Here is a 25,056-nt window from a genome sequence, read left to right on the forward strand (position 1 = left end):
TGTGTCATCAACAGGTTCTCCATTTGGGAACATCAGTGGTGTTGATTTGAGCAACAGCCCTGGTGAGAACAGCACCATGGCTTGCATACTGAAGAGTGTGAGCGAGTTGACACAGGACCCTGCATGCATCTATCATTAAGTCAAACAGGACCCAAAACTGAGGTTCTTCATCTTTCAGGCAGGTGTTCAAGACACTAGATAGCTATTTCTGCTCTAACTTGAAGAACATTTAAGTATGACATGTGAAATGAAAAAGATCTAACAGAAGAGACTGAGAACTTCTCAATTTCAAAATACCCTACAGTCTGGCAATTGAGTTTCTTCTTACCAATGAAATGAAAAAGACTTACATTTTCTAGTCTTCCAACAGCAAAAGAGGGATTTGAGTCCAGGTTTCCCACAGGCTGTACGAGAGCCCTTACTAGTGTGCAAGTGAGTAAAGCAGACAGTGCCTTCTGCTGTGTGAATCTAGGTTTTGAAGCCATAACAAGACATTCTGGCAGTGGGGGCAGGATGTCAGTTTAATACCATCCTGCCTTCTCTCCACATGTAATGAAAGTATAGCAAAAAATAAGTGGCAAAAGCTTCTTACCTTTACTATCAAATAAATGGCTACTCAGAAAGTCAGCATATGGTCTTCTTGTCTTAGCCTTGCTATAGTTCTACTTTACTTTTTTTTTTTTTTTTTTCTCTCCCAACTAAAACTGCAGTTCATCAGCTCTTCTAAAACTTGAATAGACCAAGCTGTTTTAAACACATCCTCTAGTGATTCAGCCTTAGTATCATGGCTCTGATACAAATTCTGCCTACAACTGTTAAGGAAAGACAGTTTCCTTCTTTCTTGGCTTGCCTCTACAACAGCATCCCTTCCCCCAAAAAACACTGCCTACTTCAGCCTTCTTTTCTAAGATGTGAACTAGACTTAGCTCTTAATTTCAGATCTTGAAAAAATAATCCTGTTATCTTTCAAGCAATAAACAGGTATCCTGTTTGCATCTTATCCACAGGTTCATCTAAAAAATCTCGTATACCTCCTGTGGGGACATACTGTCTATGTCACACTCGCACTTCTGACTGATCAGACACACTTCCAGCTGATTTCCCTAATAGCCTCCATTAGTTTAATTGCATGTACTAGTATTGTTAGCATTAAATCAGCATCTTTATTATTTTATTGCACTTTAGATAGGTATTTTTTTCCTTATAAAGGTAAGCAAAACTACAGCTGTCATCCTTTACAGAATCTGGAACAACAGCATGCAGTAGGGGCTGTTCCTTTGGTCTTGGCAGAGCACCAGTTCTGAGCCCTAAAAATGAACCATTGTACATGTAGGCAGAATTTTTTCATTCCTTCAAGAAAGTTTTAGAAACATAACAAAAACATGTATTTATTCATTGTTTTAACAGCCTCTAATGACTCAATATGATAAGTGACTCAAAACGAACAGCAAAGTTTTCTACAATATTTTGTAATATATCGTTAGTGTTTAAGGTCAAAAAAAGACCAACGGGTCACTTGATTTGTTCTTTTGTACCTCACAGCCCAGTAAAGGTACATTTGCATTGAGGCAATTACTTTTGTAATTAGACGACTCCCTGCAACAATTTGCATGAATCATCCTCGCTGTTAAATATATCTTCTCCTTTCTGAATTGAATTTCTCTGACTTGAGCTTCTAATCACTGATTTTGCCATTGCTTTCTCAGACTTCCCTTCACTCAGTGAAATTATTAACACTAAAAGTCACTGCTCAGTTTTCTTATTGATAAGTATGATCTATCATTTTGTCTTATTCTTTACTGCCCAGCACTTGCTCCATCTCTTTAATCTTGCTGGTGTCTCTTTCTTGTATTTAAACAACTCTCTTTCTATAAATGGCAATGCTGATTCTATATTGCCACTGCTAATAGTTTAACTGATCAAACTGCACTTGCCTTTTCACATCTGTTTAGGCCAGTGATTATGTTGTGATTAGCTGGATCTTCCTTACCATCACAATAATCTATCAAACATGAGAATCCAATCCTCATTTTACTACCTTCCACCCACTCACAGCTCAAAATAGCCTGGATCTGATAAGCTTCCAAGTGCCCTGCAAGAATGAGAAAGAACTTTTAAGCAAGGTTCAAGAAATACTCATCACAGTGGTGAAGGGGTAAAAATGAGTAACTCAAGATGTTTAGTTCATTGGATTTCTGCCGGAACAAGTTACTGAAATGGTGATTTTTGTAGAAACAGTGTTACATTGCACAACAGTGAAGTGGTAAGTTACTTTTTTAAATAGTTTTACATCCAAGTAAAGTGAAATAAAAAGATGTACAAAGTAGCACTAGGGAATTAGGCTTAATTTAAGTAGAATTATGATTCTTTTATAGCCTAGAATTTTCTGGTGAATTTTCTATGATTTAAATGGTTTCATTTTTTTTAGTTCTTATTTTACATATGCATATATGTCCTTTGGCTTTTGTACTCAAAATTTTCTGTCATTTTTCTTTAATGTTTGTTCACTGCATGAGCAAGGGAATGACATTTAGTAAAATATTAAATTCAAATTTTAGGAGATTGAAAAAGCAGTTTTCAATTCCCAAATCATGAATATCAACATAGCAGCTTGCTTCACAGTGTTAAGGTTGAGTTCAAAAGGCAGACAAAGACTCCCATCCCATGAATAAATTGAATTGAAGAAAGAAGAGGAATCATCACTGGGCTGCCAGTTCAATAATCCCATATCACACCATTGTGTTTGAAGTCAGAAAGTAGTAGTGATGTTTTTGAAATAGGTATGCACTTTTTTTACAAGATCGCTAATTATTACAATTCCAAATATATTTGATATTTTTTATTTTAAAACAATTTGTTAAGACAAAAAATATGAACAACTTCATCATCAAGGTATTGTTTCTCATACTTTTTCAAATGTTAATCAAAAATGCACTAGTTTTGTTTTTTGTATACTTTTAGTAGTTGTATTTTCAGTCCCCTGAATTATTGTGTAGTTTCTGGTCACTATCAAACACAAGGTAACTTCATGTAGAAAGTCTGATCAAGCCGGGTGATAGAGGAGTCTCCTCAGTACAGACCAGATTTTTGCATTTTCAAATTCTCCTCACATTGGAATAAAAATGGAATTTGTTCATTTGTTTCAGTGAGTTTGTTTGTTTCTCTGTTTGTTTTATTACAGAATGGAAATGAAGCAAAAAGAATGTACCAGCAGATTTTGCAACAGCGAAGGATTTTCTAGGGATGATTCCATATTAATCCAGAATGTTAAGTTTCATAAACCTTAGTTAAATGTTTTCTTAAATGATTTCTTGCCAGTCCAGTTACTGCCTAACTGATCACTTTGCACCCTTCTTAGAATAGGTAATGACATATCTGGGTGATCTGAAGGAGCGATGTTGTGAACTTCAGCTACATAGAGGCACAAAGGCAAGTGGCTTCTCTCTTCTTAAGAAGAATGTCATGCATGTGGAAGATTCTTTTGAGGTGCATACAGGAAAGGAGAACTGGGACAATCCTAAATAACCTAACAGCAAATATTACTTTATTTGTCAAAAAAATATTTTTTTTCCATTTGATTTTTAGACTCCAAGGGAGGTTCCTAAGAAGAGTTTAAACTGTCTAAGTCACGAAATGTGGTTGTACCAGAATTCTGTGCTGCAGAAAGCCCCCTAGGGTTCACCTTTGCTCCCCTTACTCCTTAGTTCATGGAAAAGAGAAGTGAACATGTAGACAGGAGGGAAAGATGGTGATATCCAGACAAGACAGTGAGCTGGATATGTGAAAGACCAAGATCTTGGGACATTTCACAGTGTCCACTTGTCTTACAGTCTAGACATAGCTTCACTTAATTTGGTTTACCTTCACAACCAAAAAAAGAAATAGGAGTACCCAGAAGAGTTATTCTGATCTGGTCTACCTCGGTTTCAGTTCCTGGAAAACCTGCAGCAGTAAAGGGAATTTGTCCTTTGCCTTTCAAAAGTGATTGCTATATTGATGTAAGAACAGATGGCAATTTCTTTTATTATAAAATAAAACTGAATAGGAGAAAATTTTATTTAGTTATTTCAATCATTTATTAAAGCACCTTTGAAAAATATGCATGTGTGTGGATGTACATATATGATTACATAAGTATATCTATATAAATATAGATTCATACAATGTATTAAATAGAATATAGAGATCTGTTCAGACACTAGTACCTTCTAGCTAAAAATATGAGGAGGAAATTTTAAAGGTTCCAATAAGTTTTTCCTTTGGAAAACTACCTATAGTACTATATTATTTGACATTGAACATTTATCTCATGGAGGAAGCATATTTATATATTTAAAATATAAACAAGATATATATTTAAATATTTTTAATCATTCTAATGAGAATTTGTATGTTCAACTTATTTTCAGAAAAACTAACCAGCCTAAAAATCCAAAGTTTGTTGCAATATTAACTGTAGCTTCTTAAAAGTGCAGTCTGTGAATTGTAGGAATGGTAACTGAAGCTGACTTTCAGGGATGTACTGATTTTTTTCACTTCTTGCTCTAACCTGGCAACAGGCCATGTCTACTGATGGTCAGTAGTAAACACAGAAGAAATCTTAGAAGTTGCTAAACACTGTAATTGAAACATATGCAGTCAGATCAGAGTGAAAGAAATCCAACACTAATGAATTTAACCTGTGTTCATTCCAGGCTTGTAACCTTCAGTTCAGCCCCATCTCTCTGTTGCTGTGGAAGGACTTGGCATCTAGTAATTCCCTTCTTGTAATGAGCTGTACATCGCTAGCTGGGTACCCACAATTTCAAGAGAAAGGTCAAAAAGAAAAAAAGTATATTGGGAGCATCCTGCATTCTGAATTTTCAAGAAAGCATATGTTAGTGCAGAGGCCTGCTGTGCAATATAAGCTTTCAAGGAACAAGTTCAGATAGAAGATCATTGAGTCAAACCAAAAACAATTCCAAAATCACTTAGGAGGTATGCTCTTTTCATTTATTACTGTATATTTTCTTTCATCTTTCCCTATTTTCCTCTTTGTATTTATTTCTGAGAAGCATTCACTCATAAAATAGTGTGTAACAGATGAGCATTGAAGAAAGCTGAATTTGTTTTTTTAAATAAATCTTGTGAGGATTCAGTAATTGCTTCAAAACAAATCACTATTAATTGATCTGTATGATACTACAAGGTTTGATACTTTCCTTTGCAATTCTCTTGTTCTGCACCTACAGTTTAGTATTTTAAGGTCTCAACACCCACACCTTTTAATTTTGCTATGAAATGTTCTGCAACTTCACTTTTCTGTTATCGCTTTGTGTTTTGCAGGCAAAGTATTGATTTAATTTACAAGCATTCCAGTTTTCTACAGCTACAGTTCTTCATTTTTCATCCTTTTTATATTAATGTCTAAATCTCTAGAAAATTGAAATGGCACACTAGTAATACCTGCTTCTACTTAATATGTCAAAAATGTAGTTTTATAACTGAGTATAAAAAAGACATTCAGATTATTGACATTTAACTGTAAAGAATATGTGACTGCCATTATTTACAAGTGGTTTATTACTTTCTTTTATGAATAGGTTTAAAGAACTTTGTTAATTATATGCTGTATGAGTGAAAAAAAAAAAAAAAAAAAAGCCTCTACTTATACATTTTAAATGCCCCTTTTTCTATATAATTACCTTTAAAGTAAGATGAGCATTGCTGCTTTGCATTAAATTTATACTCTGATATGTTCTCTGAATATGCTATAAATGCAGAGGTTCTTTCTTTCTTAATAGAATTTCACTTTTCTCATCTAGAGTTTCAATATTTCAGAGGTCTTTTCATTTGATTATACATGCAAATCACTTGGGAGACCTAATACACTTATCTAAAAATTACCCATTCCTGTATAATGAATTTAACAATTTCATCTACAGCGAACAAGACTTTCAAAACTGTTTCCAGTATCTCCGAAGAATTGCTGTCTTTCTTGAAAAAAAGTCCTACAGTTCCTGCCACCCAGCTCTAATGCAACCAGTACACCGTAAGGTCACAGACAGATTAATGTTTTTGTAAAATACAAGGTTTAAACTGCTTTTTTGAGTATTTCACACTTTCTGTTTTGGGGGTTCATGTGTAATGGGGCTGATTCCTGTGCATGACTGATGTACATTAAACTGAACAAAATGCCACCAGGCAAGTACTACTATCAAGGCAATGCTGTGCCTCTTCATTCTGCCTGTGCTATAAAGGGTGATACAATATTTCACCAGTTTCCCTTGTGTAACAAGATGCCCAGATGAGGCAATATGCAGGTTATGAGTAGGGTGATATATCAAGCAGCTGCTGGAAAAGTCACCAGTTTAGTAAGGAAGACGGCCTTTTGGTAAGATTGCCAAAAAGAACTAAGGCACTAAGTAGTTTTATTAAAGACTTGGGAAATTTAAATTAATCTGAAACTCTTACTGTTTCAGATTAACAGTAACAAGCACAATCTTGTTAGATTAACAAGTAACAAGCACAAGCATAAATGTGTGATTATTACCAGTGTGCAAATGGCTGCATATAATGTAAGATTATATTTAAAACAGTCACCCATGTCTTGAGAAATATTTTCTGTCCATAGATTAGTGAACTTACACACTATGTAAGATACTCCTCAGAGTAAGCATAATTCTATCACAAATTGATGAAAGTCAAACTGTGAGAATACTATGGGTAACTACATTTACAATATGCTAAATTACGATGTGCATTTACGAAAGTGCTAAAGAGTAAAACTTGTTAGTTAATGTGATCTTGGAATTTTTTTTCAACTGAAGTACCACAGAAGTATAAAAGCATTTCAAAGGAGTCTAATACAATAGTAATATAGTAACAAAATTAAATGTGTAATATAGCTAAGGCAAGAAAAAAAAAAAAAAAAAAAAGCCTTGGGCAGGAAATTGTTTGGGGCTCGAAATATAGGAATATTGCATTATTTTTAAATTGTGTTGTTTCTTGAGTTCTCAGGTTATGTGGGTTAACTTTTTCTTCTTTCAAAAATTTATTTGGAAAAAAGAATTTTCAAATTCCATCTGTTAAAAATAGCCTTAAAACATTTTTAAAACATTTCATAAATGATATGTGTTTATTTAAAAAGCAAATCCACATGTTTTATTTTTATAGATGTATATATCACATATATATATTTATTTCATTATTTTAAGAAAAATTTATGATAGTCAGTGATTCATGATTTTGGGAAAGATGAGTTGATCACACATTTTAAAGTCAATTAGATAACTTCTTTCCAACTCAGTCTACTTGTCTCACACATTAACACTACTACAAAAGAATACAAAAAGAAGAAAGTGTCCATTCTTGCCTTTTGGAAAATATGTATGTATAAAAAGATATAATATGAGGATCAGTTGTATTCCATATTCCCAATCTTATAAATTCAAACTAAGCCATGAATAGGGAGAGGATAATAATGAAAAAATTCAAATCCAGGAGAGAATATTGGTTTGGTGTTCTATATTTTACTAGCTACTTACAAAATGATTTTCCTTATTGACAAAAAGTTTTAAAAAAATAGACCTTTATATCACTGTATATGCTGTTAACTGGTTCTTTTGCTTTCTCTGTAGCATATTTCAAGAGTACTGAAGCTACAGTATATGGAAATAGTTCCAGTTACTCCATGCCTCCAGCTTCCATCTATGTTCTTCGTTACTTCTCTATTATTACTTTTCTTCGTGTCATATTACACACTAATGGCACAATAGCTGCTGCGCTTGTCAAATATACTGTCTTAGTAAATTGTAAGAATGCAAATTGTTCATATTTGCCTCTATAAAACAATAAATCCTTGCTTAGCAAAACCAGATTCAGTGGTTTTATCTTAGAAGTGTTCAATAAGATAAAGGTTTAGATTCTAATATATTTACGAAAACATATTATACAGGAGAACATACTCATTTTCATCAGAAAGCCTTACAGAAAGGCAAATGTTCCATTAAATAATTTGGAAAAAATGCCATCCTCAGACAGTAGTCCAGTCTACTGTCTTCAAGAACCTGTCTGCCAGCACTAGAGTTTCTCAATATCCTGTATAATAGAGGATTTCCCACATTCAGCTCCTTCTTCTTGTGTGAAAAGCACGTGGAACATGACTGTTTATTTTCCTTTTTTAGAGGGAGCTGGACGCTTTTTTTCAATGACAGATTGACTTGCCTGCTCAACGGATCTATAATGGATGCATTGGATCCATTGTAAACACACCATCTGACTTAGCCCTACAGGCATAGACTGGTTTGTTCTGAGTCCATATGAACAGCAGAAAGCATTTCCAACTGTAATGCTCTCATTTTCAACATTTGTTATATAGTGCTGCAGGGGAGAGTTCATGGTCTTAACTCTCTTTGTCTATTATGAATCACCATAATATCATGAGCTACCCAGCTCAAAGATAGATAGATTCTGTCAAAGACAGAATCTTCATGCTTAGCAAACTGAAACCTACTTCCTGTTGTAGATTTCATGTCTTCATTGTACTCAGAATATTCTGTGTGCCTAAAAGCTAGTGAAATCATTCTGGTAAAATGTCCCTGTCTGAGACCTTTTTTCTTACTACTCTTATCTATTTCTCTATTTATTTATAATCTTGTGTACAGGGGACAGATCTTTTCCAACACCAACCTCAATGACGGTTTCTGACGGTAATGATCCAATGTTCATCACCTTCAAATCCAATTACAACACCCATCTTCTTGTAGTTTAGTTCCCCAGCATCATTGTACTGTGAACTTACATTACTGCTCACTTACAGTGAACTCAATGTTTATAGTCTGTGAAACAAAACATAGTAATATAAAGAGTTCTTTCCCTTAGAGAAAGAGCAAGACGGCAGGAGTATCACACTAGACTGGACTACCTCTACTATTCTAAAGACAGGCACAAAGGCACTGATCCTGCTACTATCTAGGGCACAAAGATACTGACCCTGCTTTTAATAAGAGATGGTGTTACAAAATTCAACACTGTTCAATAACAAACTAAGTATTTCACTTTGATATACTAAACAAATAAATTATATTTAACAATACTACGGAAAGCTTCACCTGGACCATGACCTGGGACAGAACAGAGAAATAGCATTGGACAGGGTGTTACTTTCCTCTCAGAGAACCATCAGTGAGAACTGAAGGGATGATCCCTATCCAAATCACACTTCAACAGACTTCAGCTATAACTCTTATTTTACCTAAAGGAGAAACTCCTAGACACATTACCCCCTTGACAATCTTAGAGAAGTTGCTTTTAACTTTTTTTCAAATACAAAAATGATTTATTCAATTTGCTTCCAAAAAGCTAGGATGAGGTGGGTCTACTTTGCCTGGAGGATTAAATTTACTGTTATGAAAGAATAAAAATCATCTCTTAAATGAATAAAGAGAGTAAAAATATGCCTTAAAATAGAAGACTGATTGCAATTGTAACTATGTAGAAATTATTGGTCTATATTAGACTCATGTGGAGCTATAACCTGAGAAGGTGCATGTTTTCCCAAGGCAATGGCTGTAGTAATTTACTTACCTGACAATTTTTTTTAGTATTCATCCTTCTCCTACTTTTCTTTTTTTTTTAAGTTCTGATGTTAATAAAAAATAAAAATGAAAATAAAAAAACATATCATTCTACCTTATAAAATATTTAATTACAACAGTTTATTTCCCATTATCATTTTGGAAGTTTTTTTTTTTAGTAGAAAAATTATTTTTTGGTGACATCTGGTTGGGAAAAAAGGACTATTAATGGGTGAGTGAATGTCACTTGGTTGAGGGTAAAACAGATGATCCAATCATTTCTAAACGGACTACTTTCTGTTCTGAGAAAGTGCTAACAGAACTAAATAGAGATGATCGGAAAAATGAAAGAAGAGTACATATTGGATAGTTTCAACTTACCTACAGCACATTGTACTTTTGAATTTATGGCAATTTGTGATAAGCTAGGATCCCTTCACATTAAAAAGTTAAAATTATCAGTATATTCTAGAAGATATACTGGAAATTTCAACAAATGAGCTGCAGTCAGAAAGAAGTACAGAAAAGCTGTTGATATTAGAGGAAATGGTTCTATAAAAGGTAGAGAAATAGATACACCAAAAGTGTTCAGGATAGGAAAAAGTTTGATAGTATATGAGCACTTAAAAAAAATGAAAATGACAGATTCTAGTACAGAAAGACTAAAATTATTGAGGGTTAAAAAAATGTACAAGATTGAAATAGCTGGAAATTGAATCTTAAGGACTAGTAAACAAAGCAATAGCAAAGATTTCACAATTATAACCAATTAATTCAATAGGTGTTTTAAATATTTATAATACTTTAATAAACATATGTTTATTTGTGTGTTGTTTATATCATAAGTTTTCTCACCTGTCCTCTCCATTACTACCTATTTGGGTCTAAGAACTCAAAAACACTTGTTGATAGATCAAATTGTTTAACATATTCTCAGGGTGTCTTTGAGCACTTGTGTGGGCAGCCACACTTCCTTTCACCTCTCATGCTCCATCTAAATGTATATGAACTATAGAGATAGCCACACGTTTTGCTTCCAAGAAGGTGGCCAGTTTCAAGCCATGGTAGCTGGACATTCTTTGTGTTCTAATCTTGGTATTTGTGCGGCTAACGTGTTGGTTCATTGACTCTCGGTTTACTGTTGTTGGTCAGTTGCTCATACTGTCCAGACTTTTCCAGAGTAAACAATAAAAGAGTCTCCAATGTCAAATTTCTTGTTTATGAATGTGTCTATCTATTGAACCAGAGGTTTATGCCTCCATGATATCAGATAGCTTTATGCCATTTTCTACAGAATTCTTGTAAAACGTAGTCTGAGTTAAGCAATCAATATAAAGTATTGATTTTAATCAGACAATCCGAGGAACACAAAATTAGTGGTTGTATTCAGTAGTTAAGTGTAAGATCTGGGATGCTTCTGCAAAATTCATTGGATCTCCTTGTGGCTGTGTTTTGATATTATCATTAATTAGAAAATCACCTCGGCAGATCCCTTTCTGCTGAGCTGCTCTCCCGTAGCTCCTCTCCTACTCTGTACCTGTGACCAACATTACTCCATTCCAGGTGCAGAATCCACTATTTACCCTTGCTGAATTTTAAGCTATTACTGAATGCCCAGTGCTCCAATCTATGTAGATGCCTCCGCGAGGCATCTCATCCCTCCAGGGAATCAGCCACAACTCCCAGCTTAGTGTCATCAGCACTCTTGCTGAGGAAGTATTCCAGTCCTGCATCCAGATAATTTATGAAAACATTAAAGAGAATTGCCCCAGGAACCAAGCCCTGAGGAACCCGGTTATTGACAGACCACCAGCCAGATGCTGCCTCGTTCACTGTGACCCTTTGAGCTCTACCATCAAGCCTAGTATGGCATGAACCTGTTCATCTCACAATTGGATAATCTGAAAGATGCTGTGAAGAACAAGTGGAAAGAAAGAGGAGGATCTAAAAGCTAGGACCACTAAATATTTTCACAAAAAATAGCAATAATTTCTCATGTCCTTTGTATGTACAAATAGTCTTTTACTACACCTTTTAATGCTCAAATATAAATGAAATATACCTGCATTGCACAATGGTGTTTGGTGCAAAGATATAACTTGTGTTCTGAAAGCTGTACCCTCTAGCATACCATGCTAGCCATAAGTGTATGTTTCCTTTTGCTACTGGCTACTGTTCCTGAGTTAATAAATTCCCTACAAGCTTGTGTGTCTTCTTGTCCAAAAGATATTTGTTATGCATAAAATCTGCAGAAATATGTTCATTTTCCATATGGCTACAGCACAGGAACAGGAAGCTCTGATATCACTCAAGCTTCAGTGAAGTGAGATATTTCTGCCAATGTTTCTAAAGCAAACCAAGCCTTTCATTAGCAACACTTTGTTGTTGTTCTTTTTTTTTTTAATTAAAATATTAGAGTTTGAATCCCTCCCTCCCCCCTCCCCCCCCAACAACAAAGAGTCCAAGGGAAACATACTTGTTGAGAAATTGTAGGATTGGAGCATATTTCTTTATAAGTAATTCTGTACTTTGGTAATATATTTTAATCCAAATCACTTGAAAAACTGTCCACAATACAGTTAATGTATTTAATTACAAATAATACTGCTTTGACCTTTCTCCATCTACATGTAGACATTTCACCCTCTGGCAACTGCCTTTTTAAAATTCACTGATGACATATTTTTATTAATAGACAAAAGACAATTGGTGATATCCACAGATCTAAAGCTTTTGATTTAATCATCATGTTCCCTTGATTAAAGAAACAGCTATTCTTTGGTCAATTATTCCTGCTATTATCTTGGGTTGATTTTCCTGGACCATCACACAAGTGCTAGAGAAACAAATTCTAATAAAACTGGTGCTTTTGTGTGTTATTTGAAAATGTTGATTGACCCTTATTTGTGCTGGAAAAACAAACTATTCAATAAGAAACAGCTCTCTGTATTGCATACAAGAAATCTATGGCATGGTGCCATAGATCAGTTCAGCAGAACAGACCTGTACAATCCTGTGTCTCAGAAGAGGTCAAAGGTGCCTTGGGGCTGCTCTAAATGATGCCAAGTAAACACATTTCTGAAAGAACTATATGTTAGCTGAACATTGTTGTGCACTATTTTTACTAACAGCAGGGTGTCTGTGCTATGACTGGTTGGCGTGGATCTGTCAGAAAACAGCTTGAGCTTTGTCTCAGGAAAATGTCTTTCCTCTTGGACCAGGCACTATGCAGGAAGCCCTGGCTGTGGGGCCCAAGCCTCTTAACACAGCAGCCTAGAGCACCAGAAATGAAAAGATTTTACCTACTCCATATACCAGTTCAGCTGTGTCTTCAAGATGAAGAATCCCTATTGTAAAACATTTTTAATCCTGTACTGGCCTGTCAGGGCCACCTGTGCAACAGACAAGGAAGGTTGTGCTTGATCAAGCCTATCAGCTTGCTTATTCCTGCAAATACCTGAGGCCAAAACTCAATTAAAAATATCTGGTCTGTGACTTTTGGAAATTTTGTAAAAACATCCATGAGATCCTGTCTCCATTAAAAGCAGTGACAGAAATCCAGATGACATCAATGAATCCAGAAGATATTCTCTGCAACTAGTTATGTGACACTGTGCCAAGCAACCTACGTAATCCTAGCTGAAAGTTACATTTACATCCTACCTGTTTACATGAACCTATTTTCCAATGAAATCTCTGACAGTGCAAATAAATTATTTTTGCTTTGAAAAGCCAGTTAAGACTTTGCAAGCTTACTCACATACCCTTACTGAGTTAAAATACTTCTGATTCAAAAGTCTAGCTATTCCTATTATGAACTGACATTCTTCTTCAGTTCATGTATCTTGAAAACATCACTGAATCAAGCGAGTTTACTCATGTGGATTTATTCATGTGGATATATTGCATGTTTAGAAACCTGCAGCTTTGTTTTTGTTTTTTTTTTCTGTGTTTGCTCCTACATCGTGCAACTGACCCTCTGTCCTTCTAAACAGAAATAATTTATTTCCAGTTATACTAAAATATGATCTGTAATTACAATTCTTCATTAAGGGAGATTTCTGTACATATACAGGGGTGGGTATAGACTTTGTCCTTGACGAAAGATTCCTGAAGTAGTTGTGTTCTTGCAGATTTCCCTTGGAGATAATCACACCATTTCAGGACACAGTAGTCACCAGCTACAATACAACCTACTTTAAATAGAGAATTTGAAAGAAACATACAGACTTTTGTCCTAATTACAAAATATTCAGTGGCCATGAAATGCAAACAGTAACCTGGTTTGTTGCCACAATACACCGTTATTTTATCTGCTAGCTAGCTCTAAAAGAAGAAAGCAACCTCATCGTAAAATTCAGTCATAGAATCACAGAAATTAAAACTGTGAATTACTAATGTGATCATCAAAAGTATCTCACTCCAAAACTATATTACTTTGGTACCTATCTTTCTTATGTACCTTTGATAATTCAGACAAACTTTTCTTGGATTTCCCGGATAATAAAACCTGTACTGTTGTTTTTCAAATGACTTAGCTGTCTAGCCATTATATTCTAGCCATTAGAAGTGTTTTAAACACTCAGTTTAAATTTGTCTGTATTTTATTTCTTCTTTCTTATGAATATGTACCCTAAAACTGCTGCCTTAAAAGGATCACCCACCTACATATGTGAAAACTGTTACCATGTTACTTTCACTCCTTGTTTAATCAAAGTAGATGTATTCAGCTTCAAAATTATTCCCAGCTGATTTTTCCCATTGATCAAAGTATATTATTTCTTCAAGGCTGGCTTGAAAAACTTGAAAGTTTTGCACAAAATTTTCTTTTGTAAATTTGCCACTTGTTTCCCTATGAAAAACACTTATCCAGGTTAGTAGTGACTGAAATTCATTATCATATAATGGCATCTGGTATTATTACAGATTTCTTTCCCCTGTGACATATGTTTTCAATACTGCAATTTATGATACATCTTGAATGCGCTAGCAGATAGTCAAAATCACGCAGCAAGCGTGCAAAGTTCTGAGCCAGACACAAATTTAAAATAAAGAAAGCATTTCAGTGTCAGTGCCATGATTCAAATGTTCTTTTCCCAGCTAGGATGGACTCATAGTTAACATATTTTGTTATCATGTCTTTACAAGATGAGTTTTTCTCTTGCTCCAACTCTGTCAAAAGATGTTCTTAGAATTTTCAAAATACATGTAAGAATTAGGAATATGAGTTCTATTCATTTTCAATTAAAATCTATTTTATTTCTGAGAGACAAATTGTTTGGGATTTTACATGCATTTGAAAAATTATAGATTTTGCACTATTAAGTCATTGATTCTTTTCCTTTCAGTCCCCCCGCTCCTCGTAATTTCCAAAACTGTTGGCCGATTTTAGACAAAGGCTAGAAGGAGCTCAACACCTTACAGAGAAATCTCACAGCTTTCATCAGATATGGCACCTGGCTGGAGGACACAGACCCAGGTTAATGTCCTACTCATAATAGAACATCAGTTGTGGCTGATGATCTTTTTTTCATTGATCTCTTGCTATCCAGTCAGCAGTTATTCTTCCAACACATTAATGCAAATGTAGCTCTCAGCTACTAAGGATATCATGCCTTCTGCCTAGCTGATATCTGAAGACATGAAAGACTGATGAGGGGACTGGGAAGGCAAGTCTAATGGAGTTGGGCATAAAGCTCAAGCTCAGCATACATGGACAAGGCTGTGACAATGGGGCTAAGAAAGGGATGTAAGAATATCAAATATTCAAGAGATCATTTCATTAGCTCTGGTCATCACAAAACAATTTGTATTATTATTTCTGTTAAGAAAACTGAAGCCAAAACACAAACAAGGAACTATGATGATAAAATGACTCCTTGTTACAATGACTTTTGAACACCATTAGGAACAGAAAATAAGCTTACTATCTAAAAAAAAATGCATCTTCATTTTAGATTGTATAGATTGAACACAGCCAGCTAAGGGATCACACTACAGAATTTTGCAGAGGAGCTTGAAGGAGATACACAGCTACATGATATTGCAGTTAGTGTGATAGCATCTGAGCAGTCACAGCACCCCACAGCACTCAGCACAAGGCATGCACACAAACAAAAAAAAATTTTTTCTACTTCTCATGTGATTTTATTTTCACCCACCTGTTTTCATGTATCCTCTTATGTATACATAAGGATAATTCTGGTGGCTGAAGAGGGAAACCTCATTCACAACAAACAAATTTTAAAAATTACCTTGTCATCTCCTTGTAACAGCTAATCTGATGGCAAATTTATTAGTTTTCTAAAGGTAAAGGGATAAGATGACTGTGTGATGGACCCCAGAATGGTCCCAGTAGTATTCTGTCAACTTGCTGTCAATTTTCACTCCTTCTCATGCTACACTCGTAAAAAAAGCTCATAAAACCAGATGCTATGTTACTGATGCAGTAAGATCAAGTTACATTGATATTGCAAGGGGAGCTTTGTGAGTAATTAGAGAATACTGGACTGCTGGGCTGCCTGGCTGGTACTATCTTGGTTAGCAAATTTATCTCAGAGAAGGGTTAAAAATAAATAAATAAATAAATAAATAAATAAATAAATAAATAAATAAATAAAAATATATATATACATATATATATATTGTCTAGTTCACTGGTTGGTTGGTTGGTTTGAAAGAAAAAGGAAAAAAAAAGGCAGAGAGAAGGGAAAGGGAAAGGGAAAGGGAAAGGGAAAGGGAAAGGGAAAGGGAAAGGGAAAGGGAAAGGGAAAGGGAAAGGGAAAGGGAAAGGGAAAGGGAAAGGGAAAGGGAAAGGGAAAGGGAAAGGGAAAGGGAAAGGGAAAGGGAAAGGGAAAACTTGTTTTAGTTCAGAAAATTAAAAGCCTCACAGTGTTTATACTACATGTTGGTTTGGGGAATATAGTAAGACATAACACAATCTCTCAGTCAAGAAAAGATCGTGAGAAATTATTTTCAAAATAATAATAATAACTTTGATAAGTATAGCAAAACTTATACAAACACCAGAAAATCATAAACAAAGCATCATCCCTCTCCCTGCTCAGTGTTACAAGATTGCTTAAAAACAATTGATTTTCAGAAAGCAGCATAATTTGAATCTTCTTTTATGTTTTCTGGAGCTTGGGAAACCTTTGATTTGTAAGCTAAAATCTTACTTATTTTTTAATGTTAGTGTTCCACCTTGTAAAGACCTCCACAGGGACAGAACTGCAGCTACCACCAAGTATCCCTCAGGTTTGTAGTGAGGTTGTGAGAAATTGAGAAATCCATTCTAAGGAGTCCTTCGCTGCTGTATTTTTTCACAAATATCTCATTACCTTCCTTTGTTTTCTATTTCAAGGGCAATAATTCTATAGAAGCCTAAGCAAGGCCTTATTCCTAATCCAAACAGGAAAGTCAATTGCAGAAGACAATTCTCCTCCAACCATTGCTGCAATGTACATTACGAGCAGACAAACAGTGTCTTTCCCCCTGATCTGGAGATCCAGACTGACCTTCTTCCCCCTCAGCTGTGGGATAACACTGTGGGCAGCATATGTGGGGGTTGGTACATAGCCTTCTCACCTGATAGAGAAGAGACATTTTATCCATTTTATGTCATTTCACTGTTACATGGAAAGAGAAAAATGGTAGACTACTTTCAGCTAGTATTGAAAAATCAGCACTGTATGACTTTATTCAAAGTCCTTCCTTTAAAAACTTCCTGGGAATATGAATGTTCCACACGCAACAGAAAATAGCTATAGCTTGGTCATAACTGGGGAAACACAGCAGAGAACTGTTTGCGAGAAAGCAAGAAATCTCTTTTTTCCTCCTTTCATGACCCCTTCCTTTTGTGCACTGGAGGTTCTTAATGAAAAATGTGCACTCAAAAGATACATATGAGCTTTTTACAGTCTAGCATGAGCAAAGAAGCAGCTATTCATAGAGGCAAATGCCCACCAGCTTATTTGAAATACTGTTCCTGCTGATAGCAGAGCAGCATTCAGAACAGGGAGTTTGTGTTATGGACAAAGCATTTTTTATAGTTACTATGTGATACGACAAGAAGAGAATACAAAGAAAAGTGATGAGAGGAAGGCAAGGACAGAGCTGATGTGGTTTCATCAGAATTACTGTAATTACAAAAGTTTTCAGGAGTACTGTGTACGTGGGTGCACCATTCTCTATTGAATGCTTGAAATATATCACCTGTACCCCTGAGTATGCTGACAGCAAATGCAGTACTGGCAGGAAGATGTGGGGACCTGATGCTATTGCTAGTCAGGCTGTGATGCTCCCCTGATCATCACGCTTTCTTCCTCTGTTCTTATGCATCCTATTCCAGCTCCCTAAGTGGAGTCAAGCCATCCAAAGTCACACTCAAAACAGGGTCCACAGAAAAGCAATTAGATCCCAGCAACAGTCTTCTTGACTCCAGAATTCTCAAAGCTAGGTAGGTGTTTCACTACTCTCTGAATCCAGATGCAGTTCTCATATAAAGACACCATGAAACTCCTCCAGGCAACACTATTTTTTGAAATGTGTTTAGCCAAAGAAACATAATTAAGAAAGCATACTTGGACCTTACTTTGTTTTTCAAGTAAATTTCAAGGAAAACCAAGCAACAGAATTTCTCCAAGTCCTCCAGAGCAACACAGCCAGAGGAAACCGTACTATGACATTCTCATATTTCAATACTGCCCATAAAACTGCAAAAAAGGGGTGACTCCATTCACTAAAATGCAGTTATTTCTTGCTGAAAGAAGCATTTGTTTAAGGGTAATGTAAAGCATTCCATTGGAGTGATTTTATTTGCTTTCTGTATTTTAAATAAGGGACAAAACTTTCTTGCCACAGGTATCTTGAATCGCCATAGCAGCTAACAGAGAAGTCATTGCTGTAGTCAACTCACTTGATTTTGTCCTTGGTAAGTCATACAATAAGCTAGTAACGCATCAATTGAATAATACACCATGGAAAATTTTTTTGAAAATAATTATAAGCTCCTTTTTTCCTCTGTCCGTGTGCTAAGGGTCTAGTATGCTGTTTCCATTAATGTAGCTACTTATGCCATGAAATACCACTGAAATCAATGGGACTATTTATGGAGTCATTTGCTATTCAAAGGGCTTGATTCTCTGATTATTTATTCTGGTTTTTCACTAGTGTTACTCTGCTTACTTGAACAGAGTTACTTCTATTTTAGCTGATGCAAAAGAGACTACAGTCAAAGGTGACAGAGTCTGGCACTAAAATGCTTTGTAAATAGTTGCTTCAAAATAAAGAAAAATAATGTCTTTGGATAAGTGCAAATCACAGTTTAACAAAAAGTGCAATCTGGATTTTGCAAGTTCAGTGGGATATTCCAAACAAAAATTAATGCTCAAAGGTAACATTATTTTCGAATCTTGAATGCTCACTTCATGCTTGACAAATAGCATCTGTCTACAATTAAGTCTTGCCTCACTGATGTCATTAGGAGACCTTAAACAGAGATTAGATTTCATCCAGGGGAAGTAGACTTACAAAGGCTTTTGTTAACAAAGTTCTTCATTTCATAATGTGGAGGTGCCCAGCTCATGAGCCCTTCCAGCATATTTCTGTTATTTGAGTCAATAATCTACTTCCAGGCGTGGATGAGAACCAAGCCACAGATGAGATGTGTAATTCTGACAGCAAGAGCATCTTATTTCACAGCCATCCTAGCAGTGTGGTCCCCTGCCCACAACACAAGCATCCTGATTGCCTGATAGGTACAAAGCTCATCCCCTTGCAGTCTGGGGTTGTGATACCTCCCTTTTTTGACATTTCCAAGACAGGCAGGGAGCAGGAGGTGACCTACAACTGCTTATGTATGAGCTGTGTGAGAAACAAAAAGGCTCCTAGGATGCACCAGACTTATTGTGCCTGCTTTGTTCAGGCTCTGGGTAAATGTGTGCATACTTTCAGATTTTATTCACATGTGAAGATCGGCTGTCCCAGGCATGCATGGTGGGTGGCATGCTGTGGCAGGAAGAATGGGCTCCACAGTCATAATTGGTAAGCTTCTGATGAGCTGACTGAGCACAGTACACATCATGTAGCACTTTTCACATTGCCAAGTTAACAGCTATCACCAGAGGTAGAATTTAAACTGCTGGAATAAACAAAGTCAAGGGGAAGTATCTTGCTGAAATGTCACCTCCCACAGAGCTTGTGGAAAGCCATTACTATTGTAAAGATGCATATATGGGATTTCAAAATGTATATTATGCCTTAAAAGATATACTTCAAAAATGCAAAACATACAGCAAGGGCAGACAATTATCTTTCCCAGAGTTTAAATAAGATTGCCATTTTTTATGTGTTGGAAACTTCCCGGTAGCTTTCAGATGGTTTATTATTATACAGAGTAATCTGTCTACCTCAACTAAAATAGTTCACTTGAGAAAAAAAAAAAAAAAAAAAGTAATTTGTGGTTATAAACTTTATAGAGGTTTAACTTATCTGCCTTACTTTGTCTGAAAGATCAGGCTATAATTTCAGACAGCTACCAGGAGAATTAACTGGCTCACGAATTGGAAGCACTTTATCTAACTATAGCATTGCTGGAGCTTTTTCGAGCACCCCATACCAAACTAGCCCCAGAACTGGGGTCTCAGGAAAAGCATCTTCCTTCTTTATTCTCTCCCTTCTTCCAGGACTGTCAACATGCTTACCTCCAACTACTGTGTTTCCAGTGGCCTGGCTTTCCCAAGAGAGCAGAGGATGCCCTCACTCAGCCCAGCTGGTTCCAGTGGGCTATAGGAACGCGAACTGATAGACCGAGCCAGGAACCCAGCAGGTTCCCTGGGGTGCCTGATGCTCAAGCACAAGTAGTGTGGCAAAAGGGATGTGGCTGCGTGGAGGGATCTGTGGGGCTCAGATGAGGGCCCAGGTGAGTGCTGAGCTTCCTCCTCGTTCCTTCTCCCTGCCCTCAAGAGCCAGGGCACAAAGCTATGGCCCTGAAGCACACTGAGAGCAGCTATCTTCTGGAGCTGGTGAGATCTTTTCTGGGAGGCAGCCCCAACCGCCGAACAGGGAGGAACATATCGAAGGGTCTGAACCTACCTAATATTGGGCACAGAACAAAGACTGGGTAGCTAGTGAAAAGCTAGTGACATTGCTGTCCCCACAAGAGGAAACAGACTGGAGACTGCATGTTTCACAGAGGCCGATGCAACGTGTTTACAGCAATCTCACCTGGAGGGACCGATGGGTTGCCCTGTCCTGCCCAGGACCTGGTGCTTCAGCCGCAAGACCCGTCGGGCAGCCGGAGCGGGCGGGAGGAGCGCGGCAGGGGCTGCAGGTTGCCCGGGGCTCGGGTTGCCCGCAGCGCTCCCGGCCCCCAGCAGACCCCGGCCCCGCGGCGGGGCGGTGCCGGCTGCCTGGACTCGGGGCGTGCTGGAGGATTTGGCCATGCCAAGGGTCCTTTTTTTTTCCCCTTTGCTAGCACTGGTTACCCAACCTGTGGCACTGTTGCACACGATCGCTGGAGATAAAATACTGCTGGAGTGCGGGTAATGAAGCTATTCAGAGAAGACCAAAAGCCGGCAATAAGCAGGTGTTACCTTGGTATCAAGCACTATTCTGCTTGAGATCCTTGACACACACGGCAGAGCTGAATCTTTTTTTAATTCTCCTCATCCCCGCCCTTTCCTGTCCCCATCGCCGAGGTGACCCTGATGTACACGCTGTATGTGACACACGCACATGACAGCGCTATCACCACGGCTGCGAAATCTCAGCGTGGCGGGCATTTCCCCGGCGCTGGCATCATTCAGCCAGTGCTGGCGGAGGAGGGCGGCCGAAGCGCTGCTAACAAATTATAGAAGTCAACAAGTTTCAAAGGGGACAAAGGGAGGGCAGGAGGGGTTGGAGCAGCTCGGAGCCCCGTGCCTGGGAGAGAGGCGATGCCCAGCATTCCGGGCAGAGAGGGCTGACAGGGGAGCCCACTGGAGTGGGGCACAGCAGGGGTATCGGGGCCGGACCCTGGAGAGCCCCGCCGGGGCTCCGTCGTGCCGGCTGCCCTGCTTTTGGATTATTCCTTATCCCCGAACTGAAAAAAATAGAAGTATTTTTTATGAAGGATCCAGACAAGCAAATGATTATTTTGCTTCTTGCTTGTCCTGAGGGCTAGAGACTAATCTATTTAGCCCTTTCGTTGGTTTGAATTGATGTCAGGAGGAAGAAATACACCCAGGAAAATTAGACAGGAGAAGGATCGCCTTTTGCTAGAAACGTATTTTCGTTACTTTAATTTATTTGTGCTTATTTTTCCCACATCGGTTCTCCAATTGTAAGGAAATATACCAAGTGTGAAATAAACACTTCGACAAAGCAAATAACGGTTATTACTTCAACCCGTCCATAAATATGGTATAAAAATAATAATTGATCACATTACTTTTCATTTCCCTGCTTCCATTTTTCCGAAGGACACCGTGCAACGAAAACCACCGAGAGCGGTAGAGGAATGAAGCATGCCTTGAAGGAAAGGTGGCCGTGCCACCAGGCGAAGGTCCTGCTGGATAGAAGTGACACACCACCTCTTCCCCGCAGAACGGCTCAGGAACGTCCTCTGACAAGTGTGGCAACGAGGAACAGGATGGCAGAAAGGAGGACTGGGGAGATGCTCTTCAGGCTGAAGGCCAGTTCCGAGCTTACGCCTGCTAGCGTGGGCGGCGGTGCCCCAGCCTTCAGGACCCCGGTTTCCCAAAGCCATGGGGTTTAGGCGCCGCTTGTCAGGGCAGCGGCCCGGTGGCTCTCGGAGGACGTGTGAAGGGGCAGCAGCAGTGCGGTTGAGAGCCGGGGCCGGCTGCGGAGCGCTGAGGGCTCCCGCCCGTCCCGTCCCGTCCCGTCCTGTCCCGTCCCGTCCCGTGCCGCCGAGCGGTGCAGCCCGGAGCCGAGCTGTCCGCAGGGGTGGCGGGGTGCGGGGCATCTGCGCTGCCCTTCCTGGCCAGGGCGAACACTTCAGGCCAGGAAACCACTGTATGTTTTTCCTCATTCTTCCAGAGGAGTCATTCTCCTCTCGAGTCGAGAGGAGGCTGTGCTCCATAACAGCCCTGGTGATGTCAAACAAGCTGGCGAGCTCCTAACAGTCCCCAAGAGAGGGAAGCTGGGTGACGGATGTCATGGAGCACCACGGGAAACCCTTCCACTTGTAAAAGACCAGCACTCTCATTTTCATCACCTCCACGGCTGCCAGTTGTGGGTTATCCTCTGAAAAATTAGACAGTCACATCTACCTGCTTCTGGGAACTGGGGAAACACAAAGGACGGCCAAAGGGGGAAAAAAAATAAAATAAAAGGAAATTTCAGGTCCCAAGTTTTCCTTAGTTTATCTGCCAAGGCTTCCAAACAGGAGGGAAGAGGAGCCTTTGGCTTTTTGCTGTAGGAATATCTGCGCATTCCCGACCGGAGCGAGGTCTATAAACCGCTAAGCACCTCTCTCGATTATGTTCGCGTTAGGTATGATGATCGTGATAATAACAACAACTCCGAGAATTATGAGACAAGAGCACGTTTGACAGTGTTGGAGAAATTCAAATACAGCTGCATCGGCTTTGTCTGTGGTTCAGTCACATTTATTTCCCCAAGCTAGGCAGACAGCCTGAGCGAAGCATGACAATGAGTTTTGTAAATAGCAAATGGAAGGGTTTGCTGGGTTGTTGGTTTTGTGAGCTTTTTCTTTTATTTTTTCCTCCACTCCCTGTTTGATTTTACTCGCAGTCCAAATAACCTTCCTCGCAGAACGTTTCAAACAAGAGAATGTGAGCGGGAGGGGACGAGGGGGGCTCGTAATTGCAGGTTCCCTTTGGAGCTGGAATTAAAACGCTGACGGCGTGTGTTGCAGAGGAAAGGTGCAGAGGCAGCCTCCGCTCTGACTGCAGGACGGCTGTGTTGTCACTGCCTGCCGTTTATTTACAGCCAAGCACTGGAGAGCCGACGCCGCTTCGGCTCCGGGAAAGTTTAGGGCCCTCCTCCTCGGGCCCGGGGCTGCGGGGGCTGCGGGGGCTCCTGGGGCTGCAGCCCCGCTCCGCGGCAGCGCAGGGAGCGCCCCAGGCCCGGCACTGGTCAGGCAGTGCCTCTTCTGCGCCGGGCCTCTTGAGCTGCGTGTTCTGAATAGGAAAATATATACATATATATATGTGGTCAGCTGGGGGGTGGCTGAAAGGTGTCTTAGGAAAGTAAGGAGGTGGACGTCGGGAGGGTTCTGAGCCCAGTGCCCTGTGCCAGACCCGCAGCCCGGCGGTGCGGCAGGGGAGGGAGTCACTGCGTCTTCGGGCACCAAAATCCGCTCCCTTATTCAGGTCAGGTCCCACTCCAGGAAAGTCCCACTCCTAGGGACTTTCACTGGGCGAGAAATGTATTCCTTCCTTCTATGAGGCTGGTACTCCATTGTGTCAGGGGAGAAGAAAAAAAAAAATAAAAGAGCTTGTTCTGCACAGAGGAGTTAAAATACATTTGCAAAAAGTGTCTGCAGCTCTTGAAAACTTCCCCTGTTTCCTTATCAAAGCCACCTTCCCGGCGGGAGAGTCGGGAGAGCTTGTTTGTTTGTTTTGAGTTGCCTTGAAACACTCAGTCTGTTGCTTGTTATTGCCTAGCGTACTCGGCTCCTCACGGCCGGCTTCCCCGGGCGGTGCCGTGGTCCTGGCAGCCGGCTCCGCGCCGCTGAGCGCTTCACCTGATGCACAAATAACCCCCAAAGTTTCCCGCAGAGCCCATTGTGCTTTGCTAAGTTTGGCTGAACATACCCGCCACTATTTGCCTTGGGCTCAGCCTTCCAGCCTCTCCCCGCGGCTGCCATTGCAGCTCCCCGACCGGGCAGGAGGGCGACGGAGGCCGGGCCTCGCCACCTTCCCCCGGGAAGGCCGAGGGACCCGGCCCCGCTTCGGGGAGCCCCTCAGACTACGGGCGAAGCCTGCCCCGCTCTTGCGAGGCGAGGAACGCGGCTGTAAGAACGGAGCGCAAACGTGTGTTTTGTTTGCCATTAAGTCGATAGAGCAGACGAGGTCTGCCCGGGGGAAAAGATGACTTGAGCTGTTAATGAGAGCTGACACTGCGATTTAAACAGGATGGGCTCGATTTGCCAGCGGTGTCTCAACAATATTGCTTCTATTTAGTTATTTGTTCCTTCCTTCAGGGCTCCGGGAAGTGCCCCAGAAGGCGCGGGCAGTGCTGCGGGGTGGTGCCGGCCCGGGGGGCGCGTTGGAGGGGGAAGGTGGCAAGGGCCATCCCCCCCCCCGCGCTGCTCCTTTGTTCCCATGGAGGTCCTCAGTGGGGGAGAAGAAAGGGAAAGAGCTTCCATTTTTTTGTCTCTCAGTGCCCCGTGGGGGTGAACACGCAAAAAGGACACCTCGGAAAGGGAGCGCGCGTTTTGTATTGATTTCAACCTTGCACGGAAAACTTTGGAACCTTTTTTGGGGAAGGCGAAAACAGAGAGAGGCGGAGAAGAGCGGTGCCCGCTCCTTAG

At 39.5% G+C, this 25,056-nt stretch overlaps 2 long non-coding RNA genes across 2 annotated transcripts in view; both read left to right on the top strand.

Moving 5' to 3' along the window:
- The window catches only part of LOC137857648 (uncharacterized), a 695,515-nt gene that overhangs the window by 27,629 nt on the left and 642,830 nt on the right, over positions 1–25,056 (top strand). The gene's annotated exons all lie outside the window — the stretch shown is intronic.
- LOC137858185 (uncharacterized) lies at positions 4,699–7,853 on the top strand. Its single transcript, XR_011097556.1, has 3 exons — positions 4,699–4,977; positions 5,925–6,031; positions 7,620–7,853. It is a non-coding gene; the product is annotated as an uncharacterized lncRNA (long non-coding RNA).

This window comes from Anas acuta, chromosome 5 (genome assembly GCF_963932015.1).
Source record: "Anas acuta chromosome 5, bAnaAcu1.1, whole genome shotgun sequence".
NCBI classification, from domain to species: Eukaryota; Metazoa; Chordata; class Aves; order Anseriformes; family Anatidae; genus Anas; species Anas acuta.